The 16885-nt window shown below is 37.2% G+C and overlaps 1 protein-coding gene across 2 annotated transcripts in view; it reads right to left on the minus strand.

The window, feature by feature from the left end:
- The window catches only part of FHL5 (four and a half LIM domains 5), a 36655-nt gene that overhangs the window by 17746 nt on the left and 2024 nt on the right, over window positions 1-16885 (minus strand). The window contains exon 2 of one of the 2 annotated variants that reach the window (XM_065889008.1): window positions 4405-4408. The exons of the other annotated variant lie outside the window; for it this stretch is intronic. The gene's annotated coding sequence lies outside the window, so the exon portion shown is untranslated. The remainder of the gene's footprint in view (window positions 1-4404; window positions 4409-16885) is intronic. 2 annotated transcript variants of the gene reach the window in all.

Raw genomic sequence — 16885 nt, forward strand, 5'->3', positions numbered from 1 at the left:
GCCCAGGATCTGAGCCTGTGTAAACCTCTCCTTTCCTGAAGATGTTGAGGGAGGGCACTTGAGACTGACCAGCAGAATTAGGAAAGATGTTTATACTTGAATACATGAGGCCTGCGTGGAAAACAGCAAGTAATCTATTTGAAGTGGCTTGCAGGGCATGAGAAGGTACTGATTGGAGGACAAGTTTGGAAGAGTAGGCTGGGCAAGATCACCAATGGCCTAAGTTTCAAGCTAGAGATGAACATATGTTTTCTATAGAAAAGATATAACCACCGATGATTGAGAATAGATGAGTGAAGTGTTTTGAGCTGAGATTTGTGAAAATTAATGGAAATAGTGAGAGAAGGGATTGCAAGGTAGATATACCACAGACAGGAAATCGATAAGGAGTCTATTTTTTAATATTCCATTTAATCAACAAATATTATTAACCCCATATAAAAAGAGTTGTTTTGTGTATTTTGGACAAGATACATTTGTGTATTTTGAAGAATTCTTATTGAGGAAATAATGGCCAGTCTATTAAAACTGACAAAATACATCATGTTACAAATTTAAAAAACAAAACAAAAACTATGACCCTCACCCAGACTAAAAACACACAACCTAGGCACCTCTGGGTAAAACTACTAAAAATCAAAGATAAATAACATCTTAAAAGTAGGTTAAAAGTATTACTTCCAGAGTAACAACATATTGAGAAGTTACCTACTTCTCAACAGAAAAAAATGGAAGGTAGACAATGGAAAGATAAAATGGCTGAAAGAAAATGGGAGCCAACCTAGAAGTCTATACTCAGGTAAAATATCTTCTGATAAAAAAGGTGAAGAAAAGATATTTTCAGACAATCAGAAACTGAATATATCAATAGCACACCCATATTAAAGTAAATACCAAACAGTGTTCTTCAAGGAAAAGGACACTGAGCTCAGATTGAAGCTTAAAGGGGTGAAAAACAACAAAAATTATAAGTATGTAGGTGAATCGGAATAAATATTAACAGAACAACTTTAAAGAATTTGAACACTTGGGCAAAATGGGAAGCTTCAAAAATAAGTAAAACATTAAAACGGACACAAGAAGAAATATAAAATTTTAACTGGTTGGTAACTATTAGAGAAACTGAATTTGAAATTAAAAGCCTACATATAAAGTAAAATACAAGGCCACGTGGCTTCTCCAGTGGATTTTACCAAGATTTAGGAAGAAATAACACCAATATTAACAAACTGTACCAAATAATTAAAAACAAGAAACATGATCCACTTAATTTTGAACCCATTAAAACTTTGATTACCAAAATATAAAAACATGAGAAAAATTTATAGGCCAATCATACTCATAATAGTAAATTTTGCAGTAAATACAAAAAATGTAGCACAGACAATAACTAATTGAATCCAGTGATATATGAAAAAGTTAATATCGTGATAAGCTGAGTTTATCCCAGGAATGCAATTTTAGTTTAAAATTGAGAATCACTGTATTTTACCACATTTACCAAATGAAAGAGTAAGCCATATACTTAGCAGATGCAGAAAAGACTGATAATTTAAAAAATTGCTCATTGAAGGATACTATTAATAATGAAAAGCAAGCCACAAAATGACAGATTAATAGATGATATTTACCGCGTATATAACTGACAAAGGATTAAAATGTAGAATATATAAAACATCAATAAGAATTAAAAATAAACTAATGGAAAAATGGGCAAAAGATATAAGAAAAATATTTTTCATTTTAAAATGACAGATATTCTAAAGGAAGCTCATTCAACTCAGTATGAAACAATTTGTACTCATGGTCAGAAAAAATTAACAAGTCTGACAATATGAAATGTTGGTGAGGATAAGGAGCAACTGGAACTCACACACTGAAATAAGAATGAACGATGAATGGATAAACCACTCTGAATACCAATTTTTCATTATATTGTAAAGTTGAATATGTATCCTTCATATGACTCAGTAATTTCTCCCCTAAATGTGTGACTCATAAAATCTTGCAAAGGTCACCTGAAAGAATGTTCGTGGCAACATAGTTTATAGTAGCCCTAGTAGCAGGAGACTCTGAATGTCTATCAGAGGGAGAATAGATAAATAAGTAGATGTATGGTCATATAACATACTGCTGTATGGCAATAAAACAGATGAATTACAGGTGCCCTCCTTAATACAGATAAACCTCACTACTGAGTGAACTAAGTAAGTTATAAAATAGTAAATACACCATGATTGCATTTTTATAAAGTTAAAAAACAACCAAAATTGATTATTAGGAATTATGATAAATATATGGTAGCATGTTATTAAACATAATAACTGTTATTAAAACTGTTTAAAAAAGCATGATAATGATGATAAACACAAGAATTAGGATGCAATTGAAGATTATCTAACTTCTGGAGTTAGTTGGGATTAGGAAGTTGCAGAGGGTTTCTACTATGGAAAATATTTGATTCTTAAGCCAAATTATGTTTATACCTTGCATAAATTAGAAACGTTATTTTCTATATATGTAATGTTTTGTTTTTAATAGTTTAAAAAATGAGTGGGTGATAAATGAGTAGAAGTAGTATTGATATATATTAAACTGTTCTTTCCTTATGTTTGTCAACAGAGAAGTAATCCATATGGATGTAGTAATATCCTGAGAATATTTTTGTGTGCTAATGGTGGTCATGGAGTTTATTGTCCAAACAGCGAAGATATGGGGATAATTGTGGGCTGATTCAAAGGGTAAATTTCTCAGGGTGACCATTTCAGATGCAAAAGAGAGAAGGAGACAAAGTTTTCTCTCTTTCTTTCAATACTGTTACCATGAAAGTGTGCAAAGCCAAAACATGGTTCCGGTATGTATGATCTTTGTCATATTACTTTACAATAAGACACGAACTGTGTCTTACTGTCGTGTCAGAGATTACAAGTTTCAAAAGTAAGAGAGGGCTTTTACTTTTTATGGTGAAATTGAAACGTACTAGGATATAATTTGGGCCTTCTGGTTTCCAATAATGTCTCTATGTTGGTGTGGTTTTGAGGAATTTTATTTACTTGAGGGAGTTGAATTACCATATATCCTATATTCTAAATATCAAATATAAGTTGTTACATTGATTTGATTATAGCTTTCTTTGTTCCATGTGGAGGCAGGCAGTACTATATAAAACCATCAAATTGATTATGTGTCTTGATAAGAGGATATACAGTAAATGGTATTTAAGATTACTTCTATCTCTACTACATGATTTGTAAATTTTGCTAAATGGGTGAAAATAATGCCACAATCACTACTTTTGCACATACGTAAAAGTGCACTATTCTTCAGTTCAAAGTGTGTTGGGTTTTCTGGCTTAATTTTCATCTGGTTATTCAAAGTAGCCTCATTCAGCCTGTATAAATACATTGCTGTTCATCTGAGAGTGCTACATGACTATTTCAATTGCCCGTTCAGGTCTTTCACTGATTCTGTGAAGTAGATCTGTTTCTGCTTTTCTTTAGGAAAGAACTTGAAAGAATTGAAATCTAAAGGGCATAAGGAATATTAAAATGCTCTTGGGAAATGTTAGTTCAGAATGCTGACGTCTTTGAAACTTGTGTGATTGATGTACGGAACTTGGGTGAAGACGGAAAGTGGATGCAGAATCTTAATTTGAACTGTACCTAAGCGAATTTGCCTGTGCTAGTTTTTCCATTTAGGATTTTCATTTGAACTCTTGCTGTGAGGGCAGATAGGGGCTGATGGCCAGTCAAGGGCACTTTGGAAGCCTCACTGATGAAAGTATATTGCTCTGTGCTCTATAAGGAGTTATAGAAACCGTCTTCAGTGTGTGGTTATGCAATCCGCCTACTCTGCCAAGGCAGTGGTTTCAATCATTCTCCCCTCTCTCCCTGCCTGTACCCCCTACGTATATTTACTGGGTACCATATCCTGTTGATTCCACTTCAGAAGCATTCCTTAAATCTTTGTTTAGGCCCTCCTCGTATCTCTGATGGACCATAGTGGCTTACATCGAACTGAAGATATTATTAAAAGTTTCTCCCTCTACCGAGGGGAACCAAGCACGTTTCTACTCTATGAATTTTGCTCTCTAAATAAGCTCAATTTCCCTGGGAGTTCCAGAACATCTTCCACAATACTCAAGAAAAATCTCAGACACATGACCATCTCCCTTCCTTGGAGAAAAGCCTCCAACAGCTCTTCTTTGACGATAAAATAAAGTCCATTACTTAGCATAGAGACCCTTTGCTACTTTGTCTACTTTTCTCACTGTCTCTTCATCCCTTTCCTAACCCTGTACCATCTGATACACACACACCACACCTATGCTTTAGCCACTTCTCGTGACTCGCTATTCTTCAAATATACTATGTCTTTTTACACCTTTGAGCCTTCACATATGACTTTTCTTCTATCTCTAATGACTTTCTTCTTGTCACCACACCGCCCCCCCCCCTTGACCACCTACTTCTCGGTCAAGGTCCAGCTAAAAATCTTTCTCTCGGCAGCTTTCTCAGATCACTCTGGACACAAGTTGCTCCCATTAGTTCATACATATGTCTCTTTTTCTTTTGCCACATTTGGTAACAGTTATTTTGTACTGTGTGTGTCTCTCTCACTTCAACACACAGTTGACAATTTGGGTGGACTTAAATGAGATATATGAAAAAATATATCCTCCAAAGTCTGTGTAAACTAGGCCAGACAAAATAAGTATATGTTGTACAGTGGGAAAATTTAGATTCACAGATTTAAAAATACCATGGAGTTGGAATAACTAGTAAAGTTCTACTCTTAGTTTTTTCCTTTGTTTCTTTTCCTAGTTCTGAGGGTGGAGTTGAACAGACCTGTGTGTACTTCCGTATCTGTTTTCTGCTTATAACCCAAGACATAACATACTGAGAAAAATATTGGGCTGGAAAGCAGAGGCTATAGATTTTTGCACTAGTTGCTTAAGCACGAGCATGGAAACTACTGCTATGGAAACCGTTTAATCTTTCTGGCACTTACTTTCCTTAACTATGAAATGAGAACATTATTAGCTGCTTATGATCCCACCCACAGATCAAGTGAGATTAGAATGGAAAAGTCATGAGTGAGTTGGCTGTAGGTGTACTTGACTTGATGGAAAGTGCAATTATAAGTGTAGTTCTCATTTTGAAGAAGGAGGCTATTTTCTAGACCCCTCAAACACTACTTTTGAAAACTAACCAATTTTAAAAATAACTAAAGCCATAACTTCAGGCCATCAATCAAAAATAACCTAAAACAAGCATCACAGAATTGTGGTGGAATGCTTGCTATTAGTCTCTAGGGACATATTCACAAGCCCAGTTTGTTGGAAGCTGAATGTCTTGTGTAGAGAGGTCAAATGAGAATTCTCCTGAGACCTGATGGCACTGGTCTCCCATGAACCAGAACAGCTGACGAGAGCTTTCCATCTGGTTAATTTGTTCTGTGGATACTAATAAAGGAAAAATGTGCTTTGTATGATTTTCTTGGAGGGATTACGTTCAGAATCATGTAATTATGGCAGTGATTACTGAAACAGGTACATTGTAGTTCATGGTAATACATAAGTGTAACCACATTTTATCAAACATTATATTCTTTACAAAATAAAAAAGTAGGACTCTCAAAAAATATATAGGTTTGATACCATCTTTGATTTTTTTCCTCACTGAGATATAAGAAAAATTTTAAGACATAAAGAATACCACCTTTTAAGGTGCAGCTGGATTATCTAGATCTCTGTCTATCCAGATACCAACTTCCTACTTTTAAACCCATCATTAGGCTTGCCTCAATTTTTATCCCAAAGGAACCACTATCATTTCAATAGATATAAGCTGTCATTCCTTCTACTCCCTGTAGCCTTGCTATTATTTCTGTAAAAGGTGTTCTGGAAGAGCAAATACAGTTCCTAGGTTGCCTCAGGATCTCCTCAAAGTCTTGAGTTCTCATGTAGTGCTGGGGTTTGGTATATACAAGGACTGAACTAAAAGCCGTGATTTATCTAAATGTATTTAGCACAGAGTCAGCACATGGTAGGGACAGGATGTTTCCTGCATGTGAATCCCCCAAATCAACCTCATTTTCTGGAGATGGAGTCTAATCTAAATATCACTGCAGATCTAATATAAGTATCAGAGAGTATTCCCTCCACCCATCTCTAAGCTTTTTGAAAAATTCAACAAGTACTGTATGGAATACTAAATGTAGTAGTTGTGTCAGTTTTTTTGTTCTGTTTTGTTTTGCTTTGTTTCATTGGTTTTCCTTTCTATTTGAAGATCACCTTCATCATGCTCATTAACTACTATCGGTATCTGAGCCCTAGTAGCTGTTTTCTCAGCAGTGGGAAGGGAGCTCATTGATTCATCTATTTAACACTGTTTCTACCTCCTTCCCCTTGCATCTATTGACAAATGCAAGCATATTTAGCAAGAAGTGTGATTTGCCATTGTAGAAACTAAGTCTCCTGTGGAAGGACTGAATCTCTAACACATGCTAGTCATATGAATCACCCCCACAGGGCTAGGTATTTGAGTTCACAAGATCACATGAAAACTTCGCTATGGTCTAGTGGAATGTACTTCATCAGACAGGAAATGCAATATCTTTTGTACTGTTTATTCCTTCAGTTTTTGAGTTCAATGTCATGTGTTATAAAGACATTGTGACTGGATCACTGTAAAACCAAGACAGCTATTTTATTTTCCTGGGTGGTTTTTTTGTTTGTTTGCTTTTTTGGCCGCGTTGGGTCTTCACTGCTGCACACAGGCTTTCTCTAGTTGTGGCAAGCAGGGGCTAGTCTTGCGGTGCGCAGGCTTCTCATCGTGGTGGCTTCTCTTGTTGAGGAACATGGGCTCTAGGCGCGTGGGCTTCAGTAGTTGTGGCACGTGGGCTCAGTAGTTGTGGCTTGCAGGCTCTAGAGCACAGGCTCAGTAGTTGTGGCACACGGGCTTAGTTGCTCCATGGCATGTGGGATCCTCCCAGACCAGGGATTGAACCCGTGTCCCCTGCATTGGCAGGCGGACTCCCAACCACTGTGCCACCAGGGAAGTCCCTTCCTGGGTGTTTTAAAATAAACTCTAATTTCCTTCCAAAATTAGTGATGAGAAAACTCTGTCTTTCATTAATTCACCTTAAGAAGATGGCAAACACATTCAATTTACACAGTGCCTGAGAGCAGATTAGGGTAATAACCATGGACCCAGGAATTTAGAGGAGCTGAGCCAAGTGCTCCAATCCCCACAGGTGTCGATGCATCTTAAACCCATGTCATCTTGAAAACCTAAAAGTACGTGCTCCTTAGAACATAGAAGAACCAAGCAAAACATACTTTCCATGATTTTCTTTCCAGTAAATGTTTTTAAATATGAGAAATAAACCATTTCTATTCTGATGAAAGATAGTGTTAGAAACTGTCCAATGAAATGAAGAGCGTGCTTTATTTGGAAGGTGGCCAATATAAAATGATAGATGTATTCTTTAGCTAATAGAGCCTATAAAGTAGTTTTCTAAATCGAAAAATGGCTTAAAAATGACAACTCCAGTTAAACGATTTGGGAAGAATGTTCAGTCGTTTAAGAGCACGAAATAAGATTTCATAATCAATCACTTAATTCTCTCCTGAGAATAAGACAAGTCTGGCTATATAATATATTGGCTTTCATGTATCCTGGCATTAATGCGTATTATAGATTATGTTGGTTTATGACCTTCTTCAGCTTCATAAAACACAATGATGAAAGAGCTCATTTCTGGGCCTTCCGAAACAGAGTCTGTCAAAAAGTTCTAAAGCTGCAGACATTTTTGAATTTTAGGGTATATGAGCTTGTATTATAAGGTATATATAAAGTATATGAGTTACATTTATGAGTTGTATTATGGTATGTTCAATGAAGCCCCTTTGTGTTTCTCTTAGATAATTCTTATATTCTAACTTGTATTATAAATTTTGGAAGGGGGGTTGTTGTATTCCTTATGACCATAATATAAGCTCACTGAGAGCACTGTATCTTACTCATTTCTATACTCCAAATGGAGCCTGGAAGTGCCCCCACACTTACTGGGTGATCTTTTAAAATGTTGCAGATAAAACTTATGGTAATTTTTAAAGGATTTCTACTTTATTGAAAGTGGTGATGGCTAAAGACCAAGAAGATAAGCTGAAGCACCTCCCGTTTTGAATTTTCTGTTGGGAGGCATCATGATGATTCCCTAGTGACTCTAAGTATGCTAGGTAAACATTCTTCTCTTGATTTATAGGGACAAGGCACCAGATACTCACTCTTTTCCTCTGAACTTGTAAGGCAAGTCAGAGGATAACAAATGTCTTATGTCTTTCAAGTCTACCAGCAGTTTAATAAGTGGATACAGGTGTGGTGTAGATGTCTCTTTGGAACTTTTTATTCCGTTTTCAACAATAGTAGTCACTGCAGCCTTTAGACTCCTATGAGCCCGTAGCAGGAGCTCTCCCTAGCCCTTCACTGCCCAGGGATGGGGGTGGCAATCCCAGCAGCCTGCCTCTGAGGGCTGGCCATAAGGCATAAGTGCCCCTTGTCATATGCATACAATTTCCAATCATTCTCCAAATTCTTAACTCTCAGTTGATCATTTTCATGATTTTTGTGGGGACAGGTCATAGTAACAGTTTATAAAACTACTCCATTATCAGCATCCCATTTGGCATTTTGACAGCATCTAAATACGTATGTGGCAGAAAACATGACATTTATATTCTGCCTTATAAGGTAGAATGTTGTAAATCATACCCATAGATGGTGCTTTAGAGCAAATTAGATAATACATATCAAAATACCTTAAAAACAATTATGAGTTATGCAAAAATAAACCTTGCTGAGAATATATAGGAATTAAAGTAATGGTAGACAGAAAATTTTAAGACTATATATAATTTGTTACCCTAATAGTGGTGTAACATTTGGTACTGATCAAAACCAAACTTACCTTCTCATTAACCGACATTTAACTTAAAGATACCTAGTCACTCTTGAAGAAACCACAAAAACAGTGATGAAGAGACAGGGAAGGTAGTGAGATTTACTTTCCACTTGTATATAGCCTTTTGTACCCTTTGAATTTTGTACCAAATGGCCTATTTTAAAAATTAAATGAAATCCTAACACAAATCAAAAGGCTAAACTTATTTCCCTTTGAATCACTTGTTCTTGACTATAGAACATAACTAAAAAAGATAGATCAGTTTTAGCTCCTCATTTTACAGGGATAGAAACTAAATTCCAAAGAGGATATTTATAGAGCTAGTATTTCTTTCTAGAAAAATTAGGAAAAATGGAATATACCTTCCAAATCAATTTTTGTAAATACTTAAAAGGAAATACCCACAGTGCTAATCAAAGTGAATTTTAACAAGCTTCTTTTTTTGGCTGTTTAGAGCCAAACAGCCACTCCCCTCCCATTTTATAAATAGATGCTGACCCAGAGTCTTTAAATGACTGTCTTTAAATCACACTACTTTCAGTGACCCATTCCTGGTCCAAGCTCTTTAGCATTTCAGACCTTTCAAAATCTGGCATCTGCCTTGGCCTGGTTCTTTCAGTTTTAAACCCAACAATATCAAACAGCTCTCTGAACACAGTGAACGTTACTTCTGTAGGTTTCACAAAGAGCTCTTGAGTGCCAAAACAGTGCTTGGCAGTGAAGGTAAACCAGGCCTCTCCCTGTGAAAAGTCTCCACTCTGGCATGGGAGACAGGCTCACAAATAATTACTCTACCCCATCAGTCTTACCAGCTCAGGGCCCTGGCTCTCCATACTTCAGCACACACTGTGCTCTGTAGCCCTAGTTAATCGTCTTTCCTGCTCAACAGTAAGCTTCAGGCGGGACAAATGCTATATTACCCCCAAACTAACTGGTGTCTAGCGTATTATCAGCACGTGCTGGGCACTCACTAAATACTGTGGATGAGAGGGAGTGGGGGGAGAAAGAAGAGAGGGCAGCTGGAAATGCTTGGACGTAGGCACAGGGTGCCCTGGAAATTTCAGGAACTTTCTAGAAAATGTCAGGTAACACTTCTAGAGCTGTAGCTTGAAGATGGAATAAAAGCTAGTCTCTAAGAAAAGGTGGGGAAGAGCAGTGGGGAATCCACACAGTTGTGGATGTGGGGAAGCAGCCCACTGGGAGTGTGGACCAGGCAGAGAGCATTGCTAGACCTGCTTGAGGGACCACACCTGGAGGGTGGCATTTTATCCATACCTGGATAGGCAAAAGGTCACTTAACAAAATGAGATACTTTTACATGTCAGAGCTTTAAAAACTCAACTACACATTGCTATGAATGTATATTTGCCCACTCTTCTCTTCTTGGCCACCTGAAGACCATACCCTTAAACACAGGTCTGGGATGTATGCTGTCAACTAGAAATCTCTCTTACTTGGCATTTTAACACTTTACATTGATGACTTAAATTTATACTAAACTAAAATTAAACTTGCATTTATACAAAAAAGCAGGAATCGTTTTTTGAATGAAAAATCATATAAAAGAACCTCTCATTTCCCTCAGGTTTCTATACTGGTCATTTAAAGGAATTTCTCTCTTTTGAAAGTGTTGGGGGTAAAATGTTGGTCCCTTGGCTCACTGATTCTGTTCTACCTGGGGAGCGACTTAATTGAGAAGCAACTGGGCAAAGGGGTCTGCTCAAGTGCCACTCACTTCCCTTCCCCTCCTTCCAGTGGGATTTGCCAGTGCACAGGCCTAAACTCTGCCCTCCTTCCTGGAGGGAGCCCACTATAGCTGCCCAGCCCCATGAGGGGGCACTGGGTTAGAGTTCTCTGCCCCACTGCAAATAAGTTCAGTTCAGGATGGGAGGGGCAGTCTCAGGGAAAAGCTTTGTTTTCCAACCCAGCCTTAACAATAATAACGTTGATAATAAATGGATTCATATATGACACTTGTGTCTATTTCACAGTTGTCTTAGAACTCTTTTCAAATCCACACATATATTACAATAAAGGTGGCTTTATTCCTAAGTCCTTTTGCTGTACTGCATGCGTATATGTATGTGGCAGGAGGGAAGAAAAGAGAGAATAATATATATACCAGTTTTTATTAACCAGGATGGTAAATTAGGATTCTCTAATTATGCTAGGTTTGTAGTTTAAAACTTAACAGAAACAAAATGAAGAAATGAATAGCATTATTTCTAAGTTCTTGGCTCAGTCAAAAACCAAACAAAATAATAAATATTCTAATTACCGTCATCAGAATAACCAATAATTCTGTTTTAAATGTGTTTGGTAATTTAACTTGTTATCTAGTTGCTCTTTAGGTTACAGTTTATAAGATTTTTTGAGTTTGAGTATCAGTTTTTCAGGTGGAATTCTGATAATGGCATATATTTATTTTTATTAATCAATTTTTCAGATCATTTGGTGCCTAAGTGAAAAATATCATAAGTGAAGTACCAATAGGTATTCTAATAATGATTTATGGTTTACAAAGTGCTTTCATGTATATTATCTAGAACAGTCATTCTTAAACATTTTTAGGTTAAGAATTTTTTAGCACCTAATGAAAGCTATTTACCTCTTCTTAAAAATATATTCATATTCCTGCGTTCACAGAACTTTCTCAGACCTGATGAAGCCAGGGTTCTTGGAACCAGGCTGTAGAGTGGAGGTTGCCAACTACATCCCAAGAACCAAAATCTAGCCACAACCTGTGTTTGCATGGCTTGAGACCTAAGCATAGCTTTTACTTTTTTAAGTGATCAAAAAAAAAATCAAAAGAAGGATATATTTTTTTTTGACATCTGAAATTATATGACATTCAAGTTTCAGTATTTATAAAGTTTTACTGGAACACATCCTCAGTCCATGGCTACTTTTGAACTATTATGGCAGATTTGCTTAGTTTTGAAACCTAAAGTGTTTCCTGTCTGACTCTACAGAAAACATAAAATACATTTTGTGTTTTTTAGTCATATTTTGTTGCATGTTTGTTAAATTACACTTAACTAGGGTTTGAAAAGGACTTCTGTGCACTGCTTAAAAGCATCTAAAATTATTTACTAAATGACTTTAAAAATAATATTAGAAATCATTAACATGGTGTTTGGAAAAGTACTTGATGTGGCAAAATGCTCCTGATATTGCTTTAAGTGAAAAAAAAAAGTAGGAATTAAATAATTAGTGTGATCTCAACCACATAAATATGTTTGAAGAGTAGGAGACAAGTTTAGAAGAAAATATGCTTGATTAAAGTTATAGATTTTTAAAAAAGATTTTTACTCTTCATTACTTTAAATTGTACAATGCATAATGTATCACTTTGAAAATAAGGAAAAGTATTGAACAAAATTCGAGTGCATTCAGTTTAAAAAAAAAACTCAAAGATTAGAATCTTCTGTAATAGTATAACTGCAGAAATTTTCAAGGGAACAAATTAATAGAATGAATGTAATTACAAGACCAGAAATCATTTTTAAATCTTACTTCCTTTAGGTGGCATTACAGCTTGGTGTCAGATGCTTTTTTTTTTTTTTTTTTTTCCTGCATGCAAATTATACACATGAATCTGTTAAAGAAGTGCTGAATTTTATGGGAAGAAAAAATTTTACGTAACATCAAAGCATTTTTCTATACTGAGAAGCCTTTGGTCAAACTTTATGATAGGCATCTCCTTGTTCACCCATGAAATTGTCATCAGCACAGTGCAAGGATTCATGATATAAGCAAAATTGAACAGCTTGACCAATGTTTCTGTAGATACTATACTGACTTGATCTACTTGGTGAATGAATGAGTGAATACATGAATGAATGAATGACCTGTATGTATGACTTTCTGGCCCTGTCAAAAAAATGATAGCTTGATACCTTGACCGGGACAACTATTAATAGTCTTTTTAAAAGTATTAGGAATTACATGATTATGATATTTTACTTAAATTGTCTTATGAACAGTAAGGATCATTAAATATAAAGGATCGTTAAAAAGGACAGAATCAAGCTGGAAGACAAGAACCCCAGAAGCCCATTTCCCCACCATCTTCAGCGTGTACTATCATTAAAATTAAATTGAAAATAAAACCCAAAGCGTATTCTTAAAGAGGGGAGAATCTGATACAGCAAAATGATCTACTGAAAAATAAAACTCAGGGTCCATTGATGATACTGCTCTGGCAAAATGAATAAGCAAAGGAAAATCTCAAAGCTTTGCCAACAATCAAGTGAGATGGGTTTAAGGTCCAGTAGCAACAGAATTGTATGAGCAGAATTTGAGAAGAGATAAAAGCAAAAATGACTACTGACAGCATTACTCTAAAACAAAATTCTACAAAATGGGTGTTTTTATTCCATCTTTAAAGTAGTGAGGCAAACTGATGTGCCCGAGTTCACAGAAGACTCAACATGGACCAGACTTCAAAGCTTTGACTCTCTTCTCTGTCATTCTTGCACTGACTTTCTAGCCTTGCATATTTATTTAATGAATTAAGAAATGTTTTTCCTTTCCAGTGGGTTAACAGTCCAGCCCAGAGGCAGCAGTTGGAGAGAGAAGCTCATTCTATTATATCCAATATTTCCCTTTACTCCAACCAGATCTTAAATCTTTCTGTTCCCTGACTCCATGTCTCATTTTATGGGGCTTTAGAAATGTGTATATAAAATGCATTGATTCTTACTGATCATCTGAAGCCTGCAACAGTGTGTGGGATGCTAGAAATTCAGCGGTAATTGCCACAGTCCCTTCTCTAAAAGAGCATACAGTCTTGTAGGAGATACAGATAAATAAATGAGTTTACAATGTGAGCCCAAGAGGGCACATTGGTAGTATGAGGATATGCAGAAGTGGCACCAAACACATTTGGGTGGAGGATGGTCTGTAAGTTCTTTCCAGAGAAGGGAGCACTTGAGGGTGACTAGGGTGAGTTAGGTCTGTATGCAGAGAGCTCTTCTTTGGGTATATAAATTGAGGGAGAGGTGGAGTTCATCTCTAGTTTCTGGCTTGAGCAACTAGTTGTTGCCCATGGAGGCCTGGCAGAAGAGAGGCATTTGCTCAGTTCTTAATCTGCTGAAGGTCATTTAGTATGACTGAGCAGGAGAGAGAGAGAGGGAGAGAGAGAGAGAATGAGTGTGTGTGTGTGTGTGTTGTGTGTGTGTGTGCGCGCGTGTGCACCTTTGTGCGCACGTCAGTGCCGTAGTAAAAACTGTTTGGGAGAAGAATGTAGAGGCTAAATTATTCAGGGTCTTAACTAGTAATAATAACAACTTGCACTTAACACTTTTTCTATGCCAGACACTGTTGTAATTTTAATATAACACATTGATTCCTCATTTCAAACCTAAGAAACCTAAGAAAAAGTTATACCATCATGATCTCCATTTCATATACAAGGAAAATGACAGACACACAGGCTGACTCCTCTAAGGTCCCAGATCTAGTGAGTAATACAGCTGAGACTTGAGCTCCAGCCAATCTAGCATGAAAAGTGTGGTCCATGAACTAGTATCATCAGCATCACCTGGGCCCTTGTTAGAAATGCAAAAACTCAGGCACTAACCCAGACCTACAGAACCAGAATCTACATTTTAACAAAGACCCAGAGGTGGTTCCTGAGCACTTTAAAGTTTGGGGACATCTGCTATAACCCACTAAACGCTACTGCTTCTCTTTACTTTGGGAAGGAATCTGGACATTATCCTAAGGCCAGTGGAAAGTCAGGAAAAGGTTTGAAGTAAGAGATTGACAAAATCAAATCTGGTTTTAGACCAGTAGTTTCAGTGGCTTCACTGTGGAGAATGCAGCAGAAGAGGGCAATTCTGGAGGCACAGAGACCCATGAAAGGGCCACTGTTCACCAAGTAAAAGAAGATGGCAGTGACAAAGGAGAGAAGCTGGTGAATGTATGAGGTAGCATGGACAGAATCTGGAGACTCTTTGGGTATACAAGTTGAGGGAGAGGTGGAGTTAGTTCACCTCCAGTTTCTGGCTTGTATCATGATGTCATTTTCTGTATGAGAACACGGGGGATGTAGGGTGGAAAGTAGGACAGGGGAATGATGAATTTACTTTTAGATTAAAATGAGATTTGAGAGGACTGTGGGAAAGCCAAGTAGAGCTGTTCAGCCAGGTCCAAAGACAGAGGGCAGAGAAACCACATACATTACTTGAACATTTTGAAATTCTATGTCAAAAAGTTTACCTGGCTTGCCCTTCAGGCCCCTTCCCTTCCCGCGTTGTATTCACTGGGGTCCAAGCCTGCTCTGGGCAGTCCTGTATTCAGCAGATAATTGGACATAAAGCTCAGAAGCTCAGAAAAGATATCTTAGCTGGACATAAAGATTTTGGACTCAGTCATGTAGAATAGATTGTAATTGAAGCAATGACATTTAGCTCAGAAAGAGAAAGGGAATCTAGGATGTGTAGGGAAGAAGGGGAATCTGTGAAACAGACTGAGAATAGTGGTCGTAGAGGCGGGAGGAAAACCAGGAGTTGGATACCATGGAATCCCTGTGTAAAGACTGTTTCCAGATGGGGAAAGTGGAGAATAAGGTAAAATGCTTCTGAGATACTAAGAAGATAATGAGAAATGTCTGCTGGATTTAGCAATACACTAGTGATCAGTCACTTCAGTGAGAGGCAGGGGAAACTGATAGGGACCAAAGCCAGACTGCAGTTGATTGAGAAGTGGGAGCTAAGAAAGTGGAGATTCTTTACAAGGTGTAGACAATACTTTCATGAGATTGAGCTATGAAGCTGAAGAGTGAGGTTAAGTGGAGGAGCTCAGTAATGAAGGAGAAGCTTTTCAAGATGGGGGATTTGAACATGTTTAAATGTTGATAGGAGGAGCCAATAAAGAAGGAAAGAATAAAGATTATGATCCCTGAAGCAGAGGGTATGAGGTAATGGGCACTAGTTTAGATCTTCCCTTTCATGTTCCAGTCTACCAATAGGCCGGTATGGGGATTGGGGAGAATGGCCAGAGAAACAGGAAGGTCCCACTGCAGTCACCTGTTCCACATTCTGGGGTCTCTAGAGGCTTAATCCTATCACCTTTCCATTCTAAACCTTACTCTCCACAAAAGGAACTGTTCTGATACTTGAACCTTCTACTTTTATTTCAGTGGACACATTGCCCAGAACAAGTATGGCTACGAATTAACTATGTATCTGCTTTGAAAATTAACCCTTAAATGTCATCTTCAGCTAAAATCCTTACCTTAACCTTACCTGTCCTCAGGTGAGGACAGTTGAGAGAGACAGTTTAGACATACTTCCACCGTAAGCCTTTTAAAGATTTGGTAAACCCACCAACCCCAGGGTTTGTCTGGAGCTGAAGTCTGTGGTTTCATGGAGAATAGTGGTTCATAATCAGGACTCCTCAAGAATACTCAAGGACAGGTTTCAAGAGTCTATCAACCCCAGAAATGTCAAGGAAAAATCTATTTATAATGGGCTTTTTTTTTTAATGGGAAGAGGGTCCATTGATTCTATCAGATTCTTAAGGGAATCTGTGACCCCAAAGTGGTCTAATGTGGAGATAGATAATGCTCAAGCTGCTCATTTTGGAGGGACTCAAGGTGTTATGGCAGCAAGGAGTCTTCTACCTCCTCCTTCCCCTCCTTCTTTTCACAGCTCCTTCCAGGGTGCCATAAGGTAACCAAGAAAAATGATGACAATGAGAGAGGAAAAAGGTAATTACAAGAACATGGAAATGTACGGTTGTTTAGCTGACATCTGATTCAGAACTTTCCATGTGAACCCAAGTATTTGGTTTTCAATTCTAAAGAGATCATGTTTCCTAGATTGAAAATGTGAAAAAACAAATCAAAGCTTCTCCAACATGTTCTAGATAAAATTTTATTTTCAATATTATAGTAGAAAGTTACTAGGCT

Source organism: Phocoena phocoena, chromosome 12 (genome assembly GCF_963924675.1).
Source record: "Phocoena phocoena chromosome 12, mPhoPho1.1, whole genome shotgun sequence".
Taxonomy (NCBI): domain Eukaryota; kingdom Metazoa; phylum Chordata; class Mammalia; order Artiodactyla; family Phocoenidae; genus Phocoena; species Phocoena phocoena.